Raw genomic sequence first — 9,471 nt, forward strand, 5'->3', positions numbered from 1 at the left:
CCATCATTCCTCAAAATATTTTCTTTTGTGTTAATCAGAAAAAAACTAATGCATACAGGTTTAAAACAACACGAGGATGAGTAAATTATGAAAGAATTTTCATTGAACCTATAAAATTCCATCATTTTTTTATTCCTACTATGGGAGTCAATGGTCACTATCTGCTGTGGGTTTACCATCATTCCTCAAAATATTTTATTTTGTGTTAATCAGAAAAAACTAATGTATACAGGTTTAAAATAACACAAGGATGAGTAAATTATGAAAGAATTTTCATTGAACCTATAAAATTCCATCATTTTTTTATTCCTACTATGGGAGTCAATGGTCACTATCTGCTGTGGGTTTACTATCATTCCTCAAAATATTTTCTTTTGTGTTAATCAGAAAAAAACTAATGCATAAATGTTTAAAACAACACGAGGATGAGTAAATTATGAAAGAATTTTCATTGAACCTATAAAATTCCATCATTTTTTTATTCCTACTATGGGAGTCAATGGTCACTATCTGCTGTGGGTTTACCATCATTCCTCAAAATATTTTCTTTTGTGTTAATCAGAAAAAAACTAATGCATACAGGTTTAAAACAACACAAGGATGAGTAAATTATGAAAGAATTTTCATTGAACCTATAAAAATCCATAATTTTTTTAATCCTACTATGGGAGTCAATGGTAACTTTCTGCTGTGGGTTTACCATCATTCCTCAAAATATTTTCTTTTGTGTTAATCAGACAAAAACTAATGCATACAGGTTTAAAACAACACAAGGATGAGTAAATTATGAAATAATTTTCATTTAACCTATAAAATTCCATCATTTTTTTATTCCTACTATGGGAGTCAATGGTCACTATCTGCTGTGGGTTTACCATCATTCCTCAAAATATTTTATTTTGTGTTAATCAGAAAAAACTAATGCATAAATGTTTAAAACAACACGAGGATGAGTAATTTATGAAAGAATTTTCATTGAACCTATAAAATTCCATCATTTTTTTATTCCTACTATGGGAGTCAATGGTCACTATCTGCTGTGGGTTTACCATCATTCCTAAAAATATTTTCTTTTTGTGTTAATCAGAAAAAAAACTAATGCATACAGGTTTAAAACAACACGAGGATGAGTAAATTATGAAAGAATTTTCATTGAACCTATAAAATTCCATCATTTTTTTATTCCTACTATGGGAGTCAATGGTCACTATCTGCTGTGGGTTTACCATCATTTCTCAAAATATTTTCTTTTGTGTTAATCAGAAAAAAACTAATGCATACAGGTTTAAAACAATACGAGGATAAGTAAATTATGAAAGAATTTTCATTGAACCTATAAAATTCCATCATTTTTTTATTCCTACTATGGGAGTCAATGGTCACTATCTGCTGTGGGTTTACCATCATTCCTCAAAATATTTTATTTTGTGTTAATCAGAAAAAAACTAATGCATACAGGTTTAAAACAACACGAGGATGAGTAAATTATGAAAGAATTTTCATTGAACCTATAAAATTCCATCATTTTTTTATTCCTACTATGGGAGTCAATGGTCACTATCTGCTGTGGGTTTACCATCATTCCAAAAAATATTTTCTTTTTGTGTTAATCAGAAAAAAACTAATGCATACAGGTTTAAAACAACACGAGGATGAGTAAATTATGAAAGAATTTTCATTGAACCTATAAAATTCCATCATTTTTTTATTCCTACTATGGGAGTCAATGGTCACTATCTGCTGTGGGTTTACCAACATTCCTCAAAATATTTTCTTTTGTGTTAATCAGAAAAAAACTAATGCATGAATGTTTAAAACAACACGAGGATAAGTAAATTATGAAAGAATTTGCATTGAACCTATAAAATTCCATCATTTTTTTATTCCTACTATGGGAGTCAATGGTCACTATCTGCTGTGGGTTTACCATCATTCCTCAAAATATTTTATTTTGTGTTAATCAGAAAAAACTAATGTATACAGGTTTAAAATAACACAAGGATGAGTAAATTATAAAAGAATTTTCAATGAACCTATAAATTTCCATCTTTTTTTTATTCTTACTATGGGAGTCAATGGTCACTATCTGCTGTGGGTTTACTATCATTCCTCAAACTATTTTCTTTTGTGTTAATCAGAAAAAAACTAATGCATAAATGTTTAAAACAACACGAGGATGAGTAAATCATGAAAGAATTTTCATTGAACCTATAAAATTCCATCATTTTTTTATTCCTACTATAGGAGTCAATGGTCACTATCTGCTGTGGGTTTACCATCATTCCTCAAAATATTTTCTTTTGTGTTAATCAGAAAAAAACTAATGCATACAGGTTTAAAACAACACGAGGATGAGTAAATTATGAAAGAATTTTCATTGAACCTATAAAATTCCATCATTTTTTTATTCCTACTATGGGAGTCAATGGTCACTATCTGCTGTGGGTTTACCATCATTCCTCAAAATATTTTATTTTGTGTTAATCAGAAAAAACTAATGTATACAGGTTTAAAATAACACAAGGATGAGTAAATTATGAAAGAATTTTCATTGAACCTATAAAATTCCATCATTTTTTTATTCCTACTATGGGAGTCAATGGTCACTATCTGCTGTGGGTTTACTATCATTCCTCAAAATATTTTCTTTTGTGTTAATCAGAAAAAAACTAATGCATAAATGTTTAAAACAACACGAGGATGAGTAAATTATGAAAGAATTTTCATTGAACCTATAAAATTCCATCATTTTTTTATTCCTACTATGGGAGTCAATGGTCACTATCTGCTGTGGGTTTACCATCATTCCTCAAAATATTTTCTTTTGTGTTAATCAGAAAAAAACTAATGCATACAGGTTTAAAACAACACAAGGATGAGTAAATTATGAAAGAATTTTCATTGAACCTATAAAAATCCATAATTTTTTTAATCCTACTATGGGAGTCAATGGTAACTTTCTGCTGTGGGTTTACCATCATTCCTCAAAATATTTTCTTTTGTGTTAATCAGACAAAAACTAATGCATACAGGTTTAAAACAACACAAGGATGAGTAAATTATGAAATAATTTTCATTTAACCTATAAAATTCCATCATTTTTTTATTCCTACTATGGGAGTCAATGGTCACTATCTGCTGTGGGTTTACCATCATTCCTCAAAATATTTTATTTTGTGTTAATCAGAAAAAACTAATGCATAAATGTTTAAAACAACACGAGGATGAGTAATTTATGAAAGAATTTTCATTGAACCTATAAAATTCCATCATTTTTTTATTCCTACTATGGGAGTCAATGGTCACTATCTGCTGTGGGTTTACCATCATTCCTAAAAATATTTTCTTTTTGTGTTAATCAGAAAAAAAACTAATGCATACAGGTTTAAAACAACACGAGGATGAGTAAATTATGAAAGAATTTTCATTGAACCTATAAAATTCCATCATTTTTTTATTCCTACTATGGGAGTCAATGGTCACTATCTGCTGTGGGTTTACCATCATTCCTCAAAATATTTTCTTTTGTGTTAATCAGAAAAAAACTAATGCATACAGGTTTAAAACAATACGAGGATAAGTAAATTATGAAAGAATTTTCATTGAACCTATAAAATTCCATCATTTTTTTATTCCTACTATGGGAGTCAATGGTCACTATCTGCTGTGGGTTTACCATCATTCCTCAAAATATTTTCTTTTGTGTTAATCAGAAAAAAAACTAATGCATACAGGTTTAAAACAACACGAGGATGAGTAAATTATGAAAGAATTTTCATTGAACCTATAAAATTCCATCATTTTTTTATTCCTACTATGGGAGTCAATGGTCACTATCTGCTGTGGGTTTACCATCATTCCTCAAAATATTTTATTTTGTGTTAATCAGAAAAAACTAATGTATACAGGTTTAAAATAACACAAGGATGAGTAAATTATGAAAGAATTTTCATTGAACCTATAAAATTCCATCATTTTTTTATTCTTACTATGGGAGTCAATGGTCACTATCTGCTGTGGGTTTACCATCATTCCTCAAAATATTTTCTTTTGTGTTAATCAGAAAAAAACTAATGCATAAATGTTTAAAACAACACGAGGATGAGTAAATTATGAAAGAATTTTCATTGAACCTATAAAATTCCATCATTTTTTTATTCCTACTATGGGAGTCAATGGTCACTATCTGCTGTGGGTTTACCATCATTCCTAAAAATATTTTCTTTTTGTGTTAATCAGAAAAAAACTAATGCATAAATGTTTAAAACAACACGAGGATGAGTAAATCATGAAAGAATTTTCATTGAACCTATAAAATTCCATCATTTTTTTATTCCTACTATAGGAGTCAATGGTCACTATCTGCTGTGGGTTTACCATCATTCCTCAAAATATTTTCTTTTGTGTTAATCAGAAAAAAACTAATGCATACAGGTTTAAAACAACACGAGGATGAGTAAATTATGAAAGAATTTTCATTGAACCTATAAAATTCCATCATTTTTTTATTCCTACTATGGGAGTCAATGGTCACTATCTGCTGTGGGTTTACCATCATTCCTCAAAATATTTTATTTTGTGTTAATCAGAAAAAACTAATGTATACAGGTTTAAAATAACACAAGGATGAGTAAATTATGAAATAATTTTCATTTAACCTATAAAATTCCTTCATTTTTTTATTCCTACTATGGGAGTCAATGGTCACTATCTGCTGTGGGTTTACCATCATTCCAAAAAATATTTTCTTTTTGTGTTAATCAGAAAAAAACTAATGCATACAGGTTTAAAACAACACAAGGATGAGTAAATTATGAAAGAATTTTCATTGTACCTATAAAATTCCATCATTTTTTTATTCCTACTATGGGAATCAATGGTCACTATCTGCTGTGGGTTTACCATCATTCCTAAAAATATTTTCTTTTTGTGTTAATCAGAAAAAAACTAATCCATACAGGTTTAAAACAACACAAGGATGAGTAAATTATGAAAGAATTTTCATTGAACCTATAAAAATCCATCATTTTTTTAATCCTACTATGGGAGTCAATGGTAACTTTCTGCTGTGGGTTTACCATCATTCCTCAAAATATTTTCTTTTGTGTTAATCAGACAAAAACTAATGCATACAGGTTTAAAACAACACAAGGATGAGTAAATTATGAAATAATTTTCATTTAACCTATAAAATTCCATCATTTTTTTATTCCTACTATGGGAGTGAATGGTCACTATCTGCTGTGGGTTTACCATCATTCCTCAAAATATTTTCTTTTGTGTTAATCAGAAAAAAAGTAATGCATACAGGTTTAAAACAACACAAGGATGAGTAAATTATGAAATAATTTTCATTTAACCTATAAAATTCCATCATTTTTTTATTCCTACTATGGGAGTCAATGGTCACTATCTGCTGTGGGTTTACCATCATTCCTCAAAATATTTTCTTTTGTGTTAATCAGAAAAAAACTAATGCATAAATGTTTAAAACAACACAAGGATGAGTAAATTATGAAAGAATTTTCATTGTACCTATAAAATTCCATCATTTTTGTATTCCTACTATGGGAGTCAATGGTCACTATCTGCTGTGGGTTTACCATCATTCCTCAAAATATTTTATTTTGTGTTAATCAGAAAAAAACTAATGCATACAGGTTTAAAACAACACGAGGATGAGTAAATTATGAAAGAATTTTCATTGAACCTATAAAATTCCATCATTTTTTTATTCCTACTATGGGAGTCAATGCTCACTATCTGCTGTGGGTTTACCATCATTCCTCAAAATATTTTATTTTGTGTTAATCAGAAAAAACTAATGTATACAGGTTTAATATAACACAAGGATGAGTAAATTATGAAAGAATTTTCATTGAACCTATAAAATTCCATCATTTTTTTATTCCTACTATGGGAGTCAATGGTCACTATCTGCTGTGGGTTTACCATCATTCCTAAAAATATTTTCTTTTTGTGTTAATCAGAAAAAAAAACTAATGCATACAGGTTTAAAACAACACAAGGATGAGTAAATTATGAAAGAATTTTCATTGAACCTATAAAATTCCATCATTTTTTTATTCCTACTATGGGAGTCAATGGTCACTATCTGCTGTGGGTTTACCATCATTCCTCAAAATATTTTCTTTTGTGTTAATCAGAAAAAAACTAATGCATACAGGTTTAAAACAACACAAGGATGAGTAAATTATTAAATAATTTTCATTGAACCTATAAAAATCCATCATTTTTTTAATCCTACTATGGGAGTCAATGGTAACTTTCTGCTGTGGGTTTACCATCATTCCTCAAAATATTTTATTTTGTGTAAATCAGAAAAAACTAATGCATACAGGTTTAAAACAACACAAGGATGAGTAAATTATGAAATAATTTTCATTTAACCTATAAAATTCCATCATTTTTTTATTCCTACTATGGGAGTCAATGGTCACTATCTGCTGTGGGTTTACCATCATTCCTCAAAATATTTTATTTTGTGTTAATCAGAAAAAACTAATGTATACAGGTTTAAAATAACACAAGGATGAGTAAATTATGAAAGAATTTTCATTGAACCTATAAAATTCCATCATTTTTTTATTCTTACTATGGGAGTCAATGGTCACTATCTGCTGTGGGTTTACTAACATTCCTCAAAATATTTTATTTTGTGTTAATCAGAAAAAAACTAATGCATACAGGTTTAAAACAACACAAGGATGAGTAAATTATGAAATAATTTTCATTTAACCTATAAAATTCCATCATTTTTTTATTCCTACTATGGGAGTCAATGGTCACTATCTGCTGTGGGTTTACCATCATTCCTCAAAATATTTTCTTTTGTGTTAATCAGAAAAAAACTAATGCATAAATGTTTAAAACAACACGAGGATGAGTAAATTATGAAAGAATTTTCATTGTACCTATAAAATTCCATCAATTTTTTATTCCTACTATGGGAGTCAATGGTCACTATCTGCTGTGGGTTTACCATCATTCCTCAAAATATTTTCTTTTGTGTTAATCAGAAAAAAACTAATGCATAAATGTTTAAAACAACACGAGGATGAGTAAATTATGAAAGAATTTTCATTGTACCTATAAAATTCCATCATTTTTTTATTCCTACTATGGGAGTCAATGGTCACTATCTGCTGTGGGTTTACCATCATTCCTCAAAATAATTAATTTTGTGTTAATCAGAAAAAACTAATGCATACAGGTTTAAAACAACACGAGGATGAGTAAATTTTGAAAGAATTTTCATTGAACCTATAAAATTCCATCATTTTTTATTCCTACTATGGGAGTCAATGGTCACTATCTGCTGTGGGTTTACCATCATTCCTCAAAATATTTTATTTTGTGTTAATCAGAAAAAAATAATGTATACAGGTTTAAAATAACACAAGGATGAGTAAATTATGAAAGAATTTTCATTGAACCTATTAAATTCCATCATTTTTTTATTCTTACTATGGGAGTCAATGGTCACTATCTGCTGTGGGTTTACCATCATTCCAAAAAATATTTTCTTTTTGTGTTAATCAGAAAAAAACTAATGTATACAGGTTTAAAATAACACAAGGATGAGTAAATTATGAAAGAATTTTCATTGAACCTATAAAATTCCATCATTTTTTTATTCTTACTATGGGAGTCAATGGTCACTATCTGCTGTGGGTTTACTAACATTCCTCAAAATATTTTCTTTTGTGTTAATCAGAAAAAAACTAATGCATAAATGTTTAAAACAACACGAGGATGAGTAAATTATCAAAGAATTTTCATTGAACCTATAAAATTCCATCATTTTTTTATTCCTACTATGGGAGTCAATGGTCACTATCTGCTGTGGGTTTACCATCATTCCTAAAAATATTTTCTTTTTGTGTTAATCAGAAAAAAAACTAATGCATACAGGTTTAAAACAACACAAGGATGAGTAAATTATGAAAGAATTTTCATTGAACCTATAAAATTCCATCATTTTTTTATTCCTACTATGGGAGTCAATGGTCACTATCTGCTGTGGGTTTACCATCATTCCTCAAAATATTTTCTTTTGTGTTAATCAGAAAAAAACTAATGCATACAGGTTTAAAACAACACGAGGATGAGTAAATTATGAAAGAATTTTCATTGAACCTATAAAATTCCATCATTTTTTTATTCTTACTATGGGAGTCAATGGTCACTATCTGCTGTGGGTTTACTAACATTCCTCAAAATATTTTCTTTTTGTGTTAATCAGAAAAAAAACTAATGCATACAGGTTTAAAACAACACATGGATGAGTCAATTTTGAAAGAATTTTCATTGAACCTATAAAATTCCATCATTTTTTATTCCTACTAGAGAGTCAATGGTCACTATCTGCTGTGGGTTTACCATCATTTCAAAAAATATTTTCTTTTTGTGTTAATCAGAAAAAAACTAATGCATACAGGTTTAAAACAACACAAGGATGAGTCAATTATGAAAGAATTTTCATTGAACCTATAAAAATCCATCATTTTTTAATCCTACTATGGGAGTCAATGGTAACTTTCTGCTGTGGGTTTACCATCATTCCTCAAAATATTTTCTTTTGTGTTAATCAGACAAAAACTAATGCATACAGGTTTAAAACAACACAAGGATGAGTAAATTATGAAATAATTTTCATTTAACCTATAAAATTCCATCATTTTTTTATTCCTACTATGGGAGTCAATGGTCACTATCTGCTGTGGGTTTACCATCATTCCTCAAAATATTTTCTTTTGTGTTAATCAGAAAAAAACTAATGCATACAGGTTTAAAACAACACAAGGATGAGTAAATTATGAAATAATTTTCATTGTACCTATAAAATTCCATCATTTTTTTATTCCTACTATGGGAGTCAATGGTCACTATCTGCTGTGGGTTTACCATCATTCCTCAAAATATTTTCTTTTGTGTTAATCAGAAAAAAACTAATGCATAAATGTTTAAAACAACACGAGGATGAGTAAATTGTGAAAGATTTTCATTGTACCTATAAAATTCCATCATTTTTTTATTCCTACTATGGGAGTCAATGGTCACTATCTGCTGTGGGTTTACCATCATTCCTCAAAATATTTTCTTTTGTGTTAATCAGAAAAAAACTAATGCATACAGGTTTAAAACAACACGAGGATGAGTAAATTATGAAAGAATTTTCATTGAACCTATAAAATTCCATCATTTTTTTATTCCTACTATGGGAGTCAATGGTCAGTATCTGCTGTGGGTTTACCATCATTCCTCAAAATATTTTATTTTGTGTTAATCAGAAAAAACTAATGTATACAGGTTTAAAATAACACAAGGATGAGTAAATTATGAAAGAATTTTCATTGAACCTATAAAATTCCATCATTTTTTTATTCTTACTATGGGAGTCAATGGTAACTTTCTGCTGTGGGTTTACCATCATTTCTCAAAATATTT

The sequence above is a fragment of the Paramisgurnus dabryanus genome, unplaced genomic scaffold (assembly GCF_030506205.2).
Source record: "Paramisgurnus dabryanus unplaced genomic scaffold, PD_genome_1.1 h2tg000162l_1_201629__unclustered, whole genome shotgun sequence".
NCBI classification, from domain to species: domain Eukaryota; kingdom Metazoa; phylum Chordata; class Actinopteri; order Cypriniformes; family Cobitidae; genus Paramisgurnus; species Paramisgurnus dabryanus.